The sequence below is a fragment of the Acipenser ruthenus genome, chromosome 2, assembly GCF_902713425.1.
Source record: "Acipenser ruthenus chromosome 2, fAciRut3.2 maternal haplotype, whole genome shotgun sequence".
In the NCBI taxonomy this organism is placed as follows: domain Eukaryota; kingdom Metazoa; phylum Chordata; class Actinopteri; order Acipenseriformes; family Acipenseridae; genus Acipenser; species Acipenser ruthenus.
The window spans coordinates 98,463,571-98,478,621 of record NC_081190.1 but is presented as its reverse complement, the minus strand read 5'-3'; the positions used below and the strand labels follow the sequence as shown (position 1 = coordinate 98,478,621).

At 38.5% G+C, this 15,051-nt stretch overlaps 1 protein-coding gene across 4 annotated transcripts in view; it reads right to left on the bottom strand.

The window, feature by feature from the left end:
- LOC117409479 (lateral signaling target protein 2 homolog) overlaps positions 1–15,051 on the bottom strand; it is a 140,794-nt gene that overhangs the window by 77,027 nt on the left and 48,716 nt on the right. The gene's annotated exons all lie outside the window — the stretch shown is intronic.

Genomic DNA, 15,051 nt, shown 5'->3' with positions numbered 1-15,051 from the left:
CCGCAGGGATGCGCTGTCTGACTCCACGTCCTCAGTCGGGAATGCCAGCTCATGTTCACCCACCTCCTCAGAGGCGGCGATGGAGAGCACGTCACCCTGCTGCCAATCTGCGCTCGTAGCCCCTGGGACCCCAAGAGGACAGGCGGTGCCAAACATTCACGCAGTAACTCTGCGAGCACCGTTCCTTTGTGGGAAACTGCTGTCCAGAGCTTCTCGATTGCTTTGAACGGCGACTCTTTCTTCGATGGAGGAGGAAGAGATGCACAGGAGGATGAGGAAGACGGCTTCCTGCGTGGGCTATTTTCCCGGGTGCGTCGTCCACTCTCCCTGGCACAGAGCCATGGGATGAGGACGCAGCCACCCCTCTACCAGAGGGTGATGGGGAAGAGCGCTGTGCAGGAGTGAGGGATGCAGAGCGCTCTGTAAGCTGCGGGAGAGAAGTTTCTCCAGCATGTGCTAGGAGAAATCTGCAAAGAACTTGCAGAAACTGCGGCTTACCAGTGCCTCCTTTGTGTGCTCTGGCCCCAGGCAGGAAAAATGGCACAGAGATCTGTGTGCGCAGTCTTTTGTACCCTCGGGGGCGGGCATGACTGCGTCACAGACTTGATTGAGCAACTTTGTTATCTTGTTCAGATTTTGGGTCTTTAGGAGGCTGTGGCAGGGTAGAACAGAGCCCTGCACATAAATAGGGGACAGGGCCAAGCGCTGCAAGAAATGTATTATTTCAGGGTTTAAGAACAGGCGATTTAATGTATTGTTTTGTGTGCATTTAAAAGAATGGTTTGTGTTTTGTATTGTACGACTTAAATGTATTGGTTTGTGTTAATTTAAAATGTGTTTATTATTGTACAGTTAAATGTGCTCTGGCAGAGACAATGGTAGCATCTCGTCTGTCAGACATCTTGTGAGTCGGCAGCGAATTAAGAGTCACTGTTGACCACGCAGATATTGAACTTGTGCAGAATGTGACCATCTCTTAGACAATGAATAGGCTACAAAACTGGTTTTTAGGTTTTTTAACCAGTAATAACAAAATACTTAATTACAGGATAATTAAACAGAAGTGTTTTTTTATTATTGCTATTGGCTTAAATACACTTTCCAAAACACAGAAATTATGCTAGGAAATTACCGTTAAGACACATCTCATTCTCTGACTGGTCTGAGGCACATGTAAATTATGATGCTGGTAAGGGTCAATTAATGGCACAATACAGATTTATGAATCAGACGAATAATATGTTGATGAGAAAATTGGTCTCTAAAAGGGCAAGTTATTCTAACATCGATGTTTTCTGACATGGCATTTATGCATCACCCGATGAAATACTGTCATGTTAAACACTATTATGGTCCATAGTGTAGAGTCCTGCATCAGGTCGCCTGGTCAGAATGTGAACTTTTTCGCAGTTTGCAGTTCGGAGTTTGGGTGCAGGGAAAAAAAAAAAAAAAATGTAATTTTCAGGTCAGCTCAGGTTTGAACTGGAATCACCAAAAACGTTTTCTGTCCTTTCAGCATACTCGTCTGTAACCCTTTCCCAAATAACGTATCAGAAGGAAAATGAACCGGTATTTCCTGCAATAAAGCAGGAGGCGATTAGATGACTAAGCAGTGTTCTAGGTTTGTATTGCAGCTTGCTGCTTGTTTGATACGTCACAAGATCCTTTTATCATGTCTGCTTGGTGATATTAAAAATGTCTGTAGACGAGGTGAAACAAATTATAGCGCAGGGTTTATATCATGTAGTGGATAATAGTTCAAGGGGTAAATCAGAAATGTGGAATTGTTTTGGAATCATAGCAAATGAAAATAATGAACATGTGACTGGATTTGTAGCTTGTAAAACCTGTCATTATGCTTTTGTGTACGACAGCCACAAAACTGGTACATCTCTGCGAAAGCACAGGTGTAGCTCCATTCGACTGGTGGCACGAAAGGAATGTATTTTATAGTAAAGTAAGTAGAGATAGTTAATACCGTATGTTACAAAAGATTAAAATGTATCCAGACCACTAGAGAAAGCTACCACGCTGTAAAGCCTGTAAAACATAAAAAAGGTTACAAGCGAGAGGAGGCCATTCGGCCCATCTTGCTTGTTTGGTTGTTAGTAGCTTATTGATCCCAGAATCTCATCAAGCAGCTTCTTGAAGGATCCCAGGGTGTCGGCTTCAACAACATTACTGGGTTGGTTCAACTGGACACAATATTCGACATGAGGTCTTACTCATGCATTGTAAAGTTTTAACACCTTGATTTAGGCTAAATTCAACACTTTTCACAATATATCTGAGCATCGTGTTGGCCTTTTATATAGCTTTCCCACATTGTCTAGATGAAGACATTTCTGAGTCAACATAAACTCCTAGGTCTTTTTTCATAGATTCCTTCTTCAATTTCAGTATCTCCCATATGGTATTTATAATGCACATTTGTGTTGCCTGCATGCAGTACCTTTCACTTTTCTCAATTAAATGTAGTTCTGAATACTGTCTAGATCATTTTGAATGACCTATGCTGCTGCATCAGTGTTTGCCACTCCTCCTATTTTTGTGTCATCTGCAAATTTAACAGGTTTGCTTACTATACCAGAATCTAAATCATTAATGTAGATTAGGAATAGCAGAGGACCTAATACTGATCCCTATGGTACTCCACTGGTTACCTCGCTCCATTTTGAGGTTTCTCCTCTAATCAGTACTTTCTGTTTTCTACATGTTAACCACTCCCTAATCCATGTGCATGCATTTTCTTGAATCCCTACTGCGTTCAGTTTGAGAATTAATCTTTTATCTGAAGCACTGAACGATATAGTAATTTTTTACTTTTTTTTGTGGTCAGGTTAATACATTGAAGTAAATATGGACAAAATATACAAATAATTCTACCGTTAAGTTAATCTCAATACAATAAAAGCAAGAGCCAAACCCACTATTGTAGGCTGGATTGCTTTAACTAATCCAGAGCCTGAAAACATGTGCAATGTTACAGGATGTCTTGCAGAGGAGGGGCAATGATCAGTAACACACTGGCACTGTTCTTCACATCCAGTACAGTATCCCAAAAAAACAAAGACTGGCACTGTGTTTAAAATGAAGAGGGCACAGTATAACCAAAAGGCTTCTAAATGAATACTGGTGTCCCTGAATGCATTATCTTGGAAGATTATTTAAATTGAAGGAAATGGGTCAGTCCCAATTAGTACAAACTAGGACTCCAGACAATCTATTGTCCTGTGAGGGAGCAGTTCAGTCTCGATGCCCAATCCCAAACCTCTTTTTAAGATTGCCTTCTATTTAGTGCCAATTGCACCACCAAACTCATAACAGTATGTGCACAAGTGCTTGCAAACTACACACAAGTTTCTTTAATGTTTTCTCAAACTAATGGCATTGTGTCACTGAAAGCTACTGAGTTTATTTTATTGATCACAATGGTGGTGGACCTGAACACCCCCACTACAAAACGTTTAATTCAGATTTCTCTCATACTTCATTGTACTTTATTTTCTATTAGTAGGCCTAATGAAAGTTGGCCAATTCGTCAGCCCAGGATGAAATCCCCACCTGGATTAATATGCTGAAGAGCAGCTCTATTTAGATCTGCCAAGGTTTAGAACCCCTGCGACTCTTAACTTGTGAACAACTAGTTAGATTGATTCCAAAATGCATCTAAAGTCAAGGGGCAACGAAACACGCACAACTACAGGTTGTAATAGCAAAGCACCCATCCACTGGCTAATAACAGGCCAAGGAGCATAATGTTTTGCAATCCCACATTGATGCTGTGTTAAGAAAACAACCTTCTAGTTCTGCTTGCTTCAGTAATCTGAATTAAAAAAAAAAAAAAAAAAATCAAGCCTTGTGTAATTTAACTTATTGCACCACCTCCTCGGACTTCCACACCCAGGATATATATATATATATATATATTATTTAGAAAACCAAATAAATGTAGGTATCTTCTTAAACACAGGAGCGGAGCATGCCAGTTTCAACTCAGTCTTGTGTGCTTTTCTGCTTGAGAAGAACCACACAAGCCTAATGGCTGTAATGAACTGTGTGTGTGGAAGGGGTAACAGCAGACAGTGGTGCATTCATAATAGAACACAAACTTCTTCTTTTTCCCCTCAATTCTAGGTAAAAAATAAATAAATAACATTTGAGCAAGCAGGTATTCTCCCTCAGTGAGGTGAAACTCTGAGCTGGGGTGGGTGAGAGTCAGAGTCATCGCCTCCAGCAGGTATTCTCCCTCAGTGAGGTGAAACTCTGAGCTGGGGTGGGTGAGAGTCAGAGTCATCGCCTCCAGCAGGTATTCTCCCTCAGTGAGGTGATACTCTGAGATGGGGTGGGCGAGAGCCACCGGTCCCAACAGGAAGAACACTGTTACAGAGATGGCAAAGACAGACACAACTACTGTACATCTCAGGTTTTTAAAATGGTTTAATTTTCACGAAAAAAATGACAAAGAAATCAATACATAAAGAAAGAAAGGAAAAACTCAGGTGTTACAATAATATATCTTGTACATACTATTAATATATCTTGTACAACCTATTGTTTTGTTTGTATTTTGTTCACCAACAACATTACTATCGTACAGGTTCTGGGGAGTTGTTCAGGCTCAAGTTTCCCAAAGTACTTTACTCATAAATGAAATGAAATGAGCTCTGGAGTTCTCCAGCACATGGAAAAGTACCAGGCAGCGTTCTGGAGCGTCTCTCCAGAAAAAAAGAAATCTTCTTAATTCACTAAAAGTATTACAGGAAGTCTCTTGGGTTGTCAGGGCAAACACAAGCCTGTTTGAAAAGGGCTTTCAATATCAAAATCCTTTGAAGCCACATCATTAAAAGCCCTTCATGCTGCAAAGGCATTCGCTCTGCTTTTTATACAAACAGAGACCAAAGGGACCGTGCAAAGACCCTCTCTGAGAGCTACGACCTACAAATCTGACATTTGTTTTTGTTCTGACGTTATTGCAAAAGCAGAAAAGAGCAATACTACAGTAATAAATCTAGGACAACCCCTCAGGTTAAAGTAGTTTGTATGTATTTTTTTTTTTTTTATCAAAGCAATAAATACTAGGTACAGTAGTAGAAATACCTTTTTGCATAATACTGCAATACACTGTACAGTAAGACACACTGAGTATAGGCCAGCAGTGTGGAGTAGTGGTTAGGGCTCTGGACTCTTGACCGGAGGGTTGTGGGTTCAATCCCAGGTGGGGGACACTGCTGCTGTACCCTTGAGCAAGGTACTTTACCTAGACTGCTCCAGTAAAAACCCAAGTGTATACATGGGTAATTGTGTGTAAAAATGTGATATCTTGTAACAATTGTAAGTCGCCCTGGGTAAGGGCGTCAAGAAAGAAAGAAAGAAAGAAAGAAAGAAAGAAAGAAAGAAAGAAAGAAAGAAAGAAAGAAAGAAAGAAAGAAAGAAAGAAAGAAAGAAAGAAAGAAAGAAAGAAAGAAAGAAAGAAAGAAAGAAAGAAAGAAAGAAAGAAAGAAAGAAAGAAAGAAAGAAAGAAAGAAAGAAAGAAAGAAAGAAAGAAAGAAAGAAAGAAAGAAAGAAAGAAAGAAAGAAAGAAAGAAAAAGAATAATAATAGGACACTACTTATTTCTGCAGGGGAAGCTAGGATATGGTTTAAAACATAAAAAAACTAATAAAACACACTAATCTAGATAAAACAGTGTGATGCAGTTGCCAGGAATTGAAACCTAATGCTCCCCCCTAACATTCATATCCAGGCTCTCTCTAGCAGTACCATGCTCCCTCCTAACATTCATATCCAGGCTCTCTCTAGCAGTACCATGCTCCCCCCTAACATTCATATCCAGGCTCTCTCTAGCAGTACCATGCTCCCTCCTAACATTCATATCCAGGCTCTCTCTAGCAGTACCATGCTCCCTCCTAACATTCATATCCAGGCTCTCATTAGCAGTACCATGCTTTGGTGCTGCTGCTGCCCACAGTCCTAGAACACCAATGCTGCTGAGCAAGCAGCTTTCCTGGAACTATGATGAAACAGATTACAATTGACATGTTGGTCAGCCTGTTTCTACAACCAGGCATCTAACTGATGCTTACGATTGTAAGTCGCCCTGGATAAGGGCGTCTGCTAAGAAATAAATAATAATAATATTAAATTAAAGTGTGCCAGTAAATATACACTGTAACAATATAATACAGGAATAATTGTAGGGAGATAAGGCAAGAGAACTTTGTGGCTAGAGTTGAGAAATGGGAAACAGGGTATCAATGTGATTTAAAAAATAAAATAAAATGTATTTGTGCACTGCAACAACTTACACAAAAGGTTTATTTCTTGCATAGTAAAATCATGAGTAAGGCCATGTGGTAAGGCACTACTAAACCATGTCCTGCCAGCTTACAGTTTCACTCCCTCAGCTCAGCAGCACAGTTCAGTACAGGAATGTTCACATAACCAACCGGCCAGGGGGGACAATAACGTTATTCAAACTTGACAACGAAAGTCCATGACCATTTACTGAAAAAAAAACATATTATAGAAGTGGTACATATTGTATGTACCGGGAATCTGGCCTGAACTACTGCACCACCAACTACTGACATGTAAAAATAAGGTAACATTTCAAATATATTCAACATGCCTGTGCAACGGGACATAAAAATAGACTTGATTAACATCCCTCAGATACCTTCCAGCCCCTGGTGCAAGCAATGCCACTTCTTATCAGGGCAAATGGGGGTCCAACTAATATTAAGAACAGCTCCTAATAAAGTAGCCAGGCAGTGTAAGTTTGTATACATTTGTCAGAAGTTACATTGGACTATTTAAGCGATAGTGACCATCGATGAAGGCTCTACTGTGTGGTAGTTGACCACAACAAGTTATGCATCCCGAACCAAAGGTCAACTACCACATGGTAGTGTCTTCATTTTTTCTCATTATTTTCTTTAAAAAAAAAAAAAAAAAAAACACACACTAAAACCTAGATTTACCTTGAACTTATTCATGCGGTACTGTGACACAATGGCTCCTGTGGGGACGTCAGACCAGGAACTGAATGGACACGGTCTGTTTAGTAAACGCGCTGTTGCACCGGTTTATTGTAAATTAACAAATAAAAAGGTTTAACAAAATAGCAACACAGAACAAACAAAACGGCGCAGTGACCAAAACAAATAGGCAAACAAAACACTAACAAACAAGTACCGTGCTGGTGCTTCCAGCACGAGTAGCAATTGGTTTATTTTATAATTGATTTCTCCTGTCTCTCTCCTGTGCCTCCTCACTGTACACCCAACCCCGTGTGCATGAAACATTCACTCTTTTATGCAGCTGTGCCGAGACTCGATTACTAATCAATCATTCACTTGAATCTCGGCACAGTCTGCACGTGGACTAATTTCCCTTGCCCCCATACAAATACTCACTTTAATGTGCTACATAACCCACACTACACGCACCACTACAATAATGCATATAACAGACAACATAAAACACAAAACGTGCACAGGGGCGGGGCACCCTGCCACAGGTACCCTTCTGCGAAGGAAGATTAATAAAAAAACAAACTTCTTCTTATTTGTCAGAGTTAGTTATAGTTTATCTGGACTGCCAGACATCTGAATGGAGCAATATTACTGAACTGTTTGACTCTATTGTTGTTGAAAGATGCTGAGCTCCAGTACAAGAGGACAGGATGTGATTGGCTGGCGCTGCAGTTGCAGGTACAGGACTGGTGGCTTTCGCGCAAAACTGGCTTTGGTGGATAATGAAATACATTTACACCAATTGTGTCTCTCCAGTATGTGCTGTCCAGTAGATGTGAACTGAGCTTTCAATATAAAACGTCCGTTGATGAAGGCTGTACCGTCCGATTCATTTTAAATTGGAGTCACAGTTTATGCTATGACGTTCCAGCGGCTACCTACTCTGATAGACGCCTGCTAAAGCTGGAAGCTGATTGGCTGATGGAACTGAATCATTTTCTAAAAGTTAATATACAGTGATCACGAAACTGAAGTATGAATGTCTAAAACACATTACAATATATAAAAGTGATGCACCAGTACATACATATTGCACCAGCAACCGACAATTTTCTAAAGTGAATTGTACTGAATTGAAATCTACTGCTACAGCTGGAATCGTGGTTAAATCATCGTAGAATGCAAGAATTGTAACAGTTCAGTACATACTGTATATTTTGTATAAAACTAATTTAGATTACAACACTATATCTATGGGCATTGGTATATGAATTCTAACCTTCTCATGTATGTTTCATCATACAATTTGTACTCCACTCAACCAATAATTAATATGGTAATCAGCCCATTTCCTGTGACACGTCTCTATAGCAACAACAAAATGTCTATATCAACAATAAATAACAACCAGGCCCTGGGTCACAAGCTAAGTACAACTGGGGTTTCTATTAAAAAAGAAACATGCCTTCAGCAAAATAAATTAAAAAATAAATAAAACAAAAACTAAACACATACATATATATTTTTTAACTTAACCCTTTCACTACTAAATGGAGAAATTAAGGAAATTAACTGTAAAGTATGCGGGAATAGCGTAAAGGGTTAATGTTGTACATAATTATTTTGTAAAGATGGAATTAACATGGATTTAGTGTTTGACTATTCTTTCAAAATTCAGATGAAGTAGATGTATTATAAAAGTTTAGAAATATCTCCTACAGTAGTATTACTCAAGAAGAGACACCAAGGTGAGCATTGTTGTGAAATGATTGCATGAAAACATGAGCCACAAGGCAGAACAGAGTACGGCAACCAACTAGCTGTGCAGTAAAATTACACATAACTGAAGGACTCCAGAGAAAAGAAACTGGTCACCCAATCCATATTATCGTGTGTTTGATTTATTTCAGAACTCGGTTATTACATTCAACATTAAATCAAATATGCATTTGTTATTTTATGATATGTTTTTGGCTCACTAACTACACTTTTTGTTTTCTGTAACATTTTCATCACATATAAAACAAAACAATGAAAATAACATGTTAGGTGGTTAAATGGAAAATTGTAGGAGTTCACAAGGACTAAGTAATGGACAATGAAATCACTTTCTGCTACTTGGACTGATTGACCTTGATTTTATTACATTGGTGATGCCTTCATCCATTGCAAGCATAGCTAGTCTGTTCTACAGTACTATCACCTAGTTTATGGTTCATCCGGCTCAGCCACTGACTCACTGTGTGACCTTGAGCAAGTCACTTAACCTCCTTGTGCTCTGTCTTTCGGGTGAGACGTTGTTCTAAGTGACACTGAAGCTGATGCATAGTTCACACACCCTAGTCTCTGTAAGTCACCCTGGATAAAGGCAACTGCTAAATAAACAAATACTACTACTACTACTACTACTACTACTACTACTACTACTACTACTAATAAATAATAATAATAAATATGCTACCATGCTTCAGTTGAATAACAGGAGGCTTTTAAAATCTTAGGTAAGAAATTTGAGAAACGACAGAAAATAAAAAGCTTGCCATTACAAATAAAGGCTCTCTGTGACATTTTTTTTGCCAGAGTGTAAAAGAAAAAAAAAAAAAAAAACACTATGAAAAGGTTTTGCCACTACATTAGTTTCCTTAAAAATCACTTGACAAACGACAGCCTCCGAATTGCACTTGGGACTACAGTAGAGATGTCAAAACACAAATATGCCACCGCAGATAAGCTTTTAAACTTGCAGTTTCTTCTGTGAGAATGTGCGACACAGGTTATTTAAAAATAGATCAGCACTACAGTAACGTACCTGTCATTTAATGCTTTATTCTCCTGTGCTCAATACAGGTTAAACATACAGTATAGTACAGTGCTATTTCCTCAGATGTCATGTTTAAAATGAAGAACTGCATTTAAAGTGACCTTCCTCCTTAAAACGGAACAGGTTTCGCAGGGTCACCAGAGGTAAAGTCTCTACTGGCATTGTAAACAGTGAACTCAAAGAGTGTTTATAGGCCTGAATGCCAATCAAACCGATGAAGGGCACAGCTACTGTACCGTACTGCCAGACATGAGAATTTTATTCAAACAAACTGTGGGGTGGGAGTCTGGGCAAAACCAGCAGGACCTGAAGTGTCAACTTCCAGTCAGGGGCTATCACTAGCTCAAGTGCAAGTTAGTGATGTGCAAATAGTCAAAAGATGTGCAAAGGATGATAGCCATTCTAAATCCAAAAATACATGGGAGCAAAAAAAAATAATTAAATAGATAGATAGATAGATAAATAAATAAATAAATAAATAAATAAATAAAGTAATCTATGGTAACTAGACTAATGTGTTTTTTTTGTTTGTTTGTTTTACTGTTACCAAAAAAGTAATTGTACACAAATTACCGTCCAAGTGCAAAGTACAATAAAACACATAATTTAATCTCCCTTCTTTTATTTAAACTATTGACTGCCACGCAAACAGAACTTTACAGTTCTTCCCAGATGATGGGAATAATGGCACCTTCCGTTAATCTTTGCGAAAGAGTCTTACAAACAATCTCAATTATAAATCTACAGGAAAACAATTTGGTGCAGTGATACTGTAACATATACATTGGGAAGGGAAATCAGGGCTTGTGATTACATCACCTGATGGGAGTTTCAGAATCAGCACATTTAAAAGGGTTATACTTCGTGATTTAAGTATTTTCTTAAGTAAAATCATTTTCAGATGAGACACACATTCTCTATTGTAAGTTTATATCTTAGCTTGTTAAACTGGGATATTTTATAGGTCTAATGCAAAATCAGCCTGCAAAGCAATGAGTGAAAGCTCAACTTCCTTGGATAAAGGATCTAATTGAAATAAATATTCACTGGTTATTTCACAAAGCACAGCACAAACACCTCCCAATTTATTACATACATCATGTACTGATTTAACAGCATGCTTTACCCAGGAGTTACAATAATTGTCTAAAGGAAAAATAAAATACCCTCATACATCTTCATATTTCTAGTTGTGACAGAACTTGTTAGCCAGTGATTGGATCAGGCAATCAATCCTAGGCGTAATTACATTCTCCCAGTCAAAGAGAATATCACTTTTTGTCTCAGATGGAAACAATAGAAAAGATTTTTATTAAGTACTCTAGAGCAATTTTCTTTTTACAACCTAAAGTGCCTGCTTGGATGACAGGTTTCCTCTATCTCATCTTAAAACCATGCATTGACATTAATTCTAAAACAAAAAGACAAGACACTTTTAAGAATTAGAAATGTGTACAGAAAAAAAAGTTCTTCACCCCCAAGGCTGTTTCAATGATACATTACATAAAGCAAAAGAACATGAATAAATCAGTGATACTCGTATATAACTCATTTATATGCCTGTGCTGTACTGTAATGTTTTATGATGCTTGCATTACAAACAGGATTTACAGTACTAAACAATAACATATCCACTAAGAAATTGATATAGTTTACTTTCCTTTGGACTGGGAGAGCAAAAGCCTGATGCAGGGTGCACTGTAAACATCATAAAAACAGTTCCATAATAATATCCACTGGGGACGAGCATATTTTTTTTATGTTTGGATATCGTTTCAAATTACCTGGATAATAAAAGTATAATTCATGGGGATCCCGAGTGGCGCATCCGGTAAAGGCACTCCGCGTGGAGTGCAGGATGCGCCCTATAGCCTGGAGATTGCTGGTTCAAGTCCAGGCTATTCCACTGCACTGTACTGAGTAAATTGAATGGGGGTCCATCCCACATGCCTACATAGAGGAAAGGACCCTGGTGGGGGAGGATGAAACCAAAGCCAAAAAGTGCAGAGCCAGGTGTCAAGTCTGTTTTTAAAAGGATTTTTTATTTTTTTGCCGTTTGTCTTTCAAGCATGTTGATCTGTCTGAACTAATATAACCTTGTCTTTACTTTCTATTTTGGGGACCAGCAAGAATACAACAGAATTGTTTATTATCAGTCACTCCAACTGTACCTCTTGACTGAGGGTCCACCTGAATGCAGGAAACCTGTGGAGATCATAACATGTAAAATTACCAAAGTGTTGTGACAATAGTGGAGTGTCAAGCCTGAAAAGGGTCAGAGTTGCAACGCAGTAGGCCACCAATACTGAACCCAGAAAATATGATTGTACAAATATGAAATTGAATTAATTTTCTAGAATTAAAATGGATTTTATTTCAGCAAGCATTTGTTTAGCACAGTCCTATAGCCTACAGCAAATCATACAATGCAAGTCTCTGTAAATGATACAGAATGGAAAGACATTCTGCAACTGGTTCATTTACACATTACCTGGACATTTCGCAGTAATCTAATAGTGGTCTGCTATATGGTTACCTTAAAGAGAAATTAAGGATAATTCATTTTGGGCACTATATATACAGATATAGTAGATCTGTTGCAAACATTTAGTATATGTGGCCAGGTTAGATTGCCAATTAATTATCCAATCTAACCTGAGCACATTCCACACGTTTGTTCATTCTCCTCCCATTAGGTCAGGTCTTCCACTGCACATGAATGGTGCACACTATAATAAGTACCTGTATTCCAAAGCTTACTGTACGAGAAGATGGTCATCTCCCATAAATATAGTACAGTTGAAAAAACTAAAAAAGAGTTGTTTTCTTGAGCTGCAGTATACTGCTTCATGTTACAAGTTAGTTTAAAGATAATTTATTTTTAAAAAAAAGCAAATTACACATCCTGTAGATCTTCGTATTAGTTAATGACAGTTTTTGCATTTCCTCCTGTTCACAAAAATCACTATAAAAATGAATAGTTGTTTAAGAATTAGATAGATGGTAAGCAAATTAGATAGATGGTAAGCAAATGAGGTGTCAGTATCACGGTAACGTACATTACTGTATGTGGAATAGTCCAGGGGCCAAACAAGAAAATACGTTTATTTAAAGTTTTACCTGTGTCAACCTGATAGAGGGACTCCTGGGGTTAAAATGAGGCAGATCACTGCCAAGGCTGAGCTCAAGATATGTGATAAAATATAAGTGTGATATTTAGACAGCCAGGTGTACAGGACACAGAGACACCTCCATATATCCCCCCATTCTGATACTCCCAATAACTTACACTGTGTGCATCCAGTTCCTTTCAAATACATGTTTTTATACATAAATCCAAGACTATAAGCGATATAAAAAAGGGAAATTGGACCACCAGAATGCATTACACATTAGGCACTAGATGGAAGAGACATGTACAGTACTTGTATTCAGTCACAGAGACTGACCTGTACTTGACCTGAACAGAACAGAGGACACCTTGGGCGAAAGCGATTGACATGATAATTCATGCAGGCAAGTACTGCACATGAGGGTACTTCTGTGTCCATAACACTTTCAGAGTTGCAATTGTCACACTTTATGTTGATCAACCAGTTGTGATTTAACGTATAACTCCATGTGATGAAGTGCCCGCCCCTGTGTGTATTTTCTGTGTTAAGTGTTGTATGTTGCGTGTGTTAATGTTGGTGTATAGAGATTGGTACACGGGATATAAACGGGTCTGTGTTTCACGTGTATTTAAAAATGTAGATTTGTATTTAGGCACGAGGAGGGCACAAATCACTTCACGTGCTGGTTAAATGTAATATGTGAGCACGGGGTTGCACGTAATGAATTCACGTGCTGGGATTCAAGTGAATAATTCATTAGTAATTGAATCCCAGCACAACAGTATATATAGAGACACGTAGCACTCACTCAGGGTTGGGTGTTCGAGAGTGGAGAACGGGTGAGAGAGAAGGAGAAATAAAAGTTAGTTTAAATATCAATTGCTATTACGTGCTGGTAGGACCAGCACGATACTTGTTTATTTAAAACTCACCGTGTTTGTTTGTGTGTCTGTCCGTGCACTGTCTGTTTACTGTATAGTCCGTTTTGTTTGTCTCTTTATTTTGGCGTGAAGTGCCGTGTCCCGTTTTGTGTTCAAACCTTTTATTTTCTGTTCTGTCTGTTAATTATTAAAAGCGATTACGCGCTCAGCTTCACCAAAACCCCAAGTCTCTGTTGTTTATTTCCTGGCTCTGGTCTGACGCCACCCACTCCGGCCGTCTTTGTGACACTCCATCATTAAATGTGTTGGGTTTCTGTAGCTTTAGTTTGGGTTTTATAATGTCATCACAGCACCCAGACGTATATAATTTGGATTTAATGGTCTAAATCTTGGGCTGTGAAATGAATAAATCAAAGCGGATACCATTTTAGCTATTTCCAAGGAACGTTTAGTTTAAACTCGTTGCTCTAAACCCGGTGGAACTGTGTGGTATTGTGTACAGTATTGTGCCATTGCATATGAAAACAGAAATAAAGGACCTGTCAAACAGGAAATGCAGCGCTCTGATTATCTAGCGATAATGACATTACTTATAAACAAATGCAAACAATGAAGTCACTGCACCACAACGATACAGTGTAGCGTATTAATGAAATACCACCACAGTGTATTTGGCAATGAGCCATTTTTCGCAGCATTGACACGTCAGACTAAGCACTTACAGGGCAAATCTTGGAAACCAGTTGTTGATGAAACAAGCAAAGGGTGTTTGTTATGAGTTGCACCTTTATTACATTATCTTCACTACTATCTTATCAAAAAGTTGGATGTATTAACAAGACTAAGTCGACATACTGTAAAACAGTATTTTAAAAAACAAACTTCCCATTCACAAGTCCTTCAGTTTGAGTGCTTTGCTATATAATGTGGTTCTGTAACTAATTTCATATTCAAACAATGACTACACTCATTCAATCCTGGCATGCACTCGATGTATTAAAATGGTGCCACAGGTAATGAATTACGGTATGCTAAGAGGGTCAAGTGTGCATTAAAAAATGTATCTAAAATAAAATAAACGCGTTGCGATTAATTGACAGCCCTAATTTATATATATGTATATATGCCGGCACTACAGAGATGTTTTAGTCCATTTAATAAGGCAACAGGTGCTTGGTCCCAGGAAAAGTTAAATAGAAAACACTTCTTGGGTGTTGCCACCACCGAAGAGAAAATACAGCAACTCCTGCTAAATAAAAG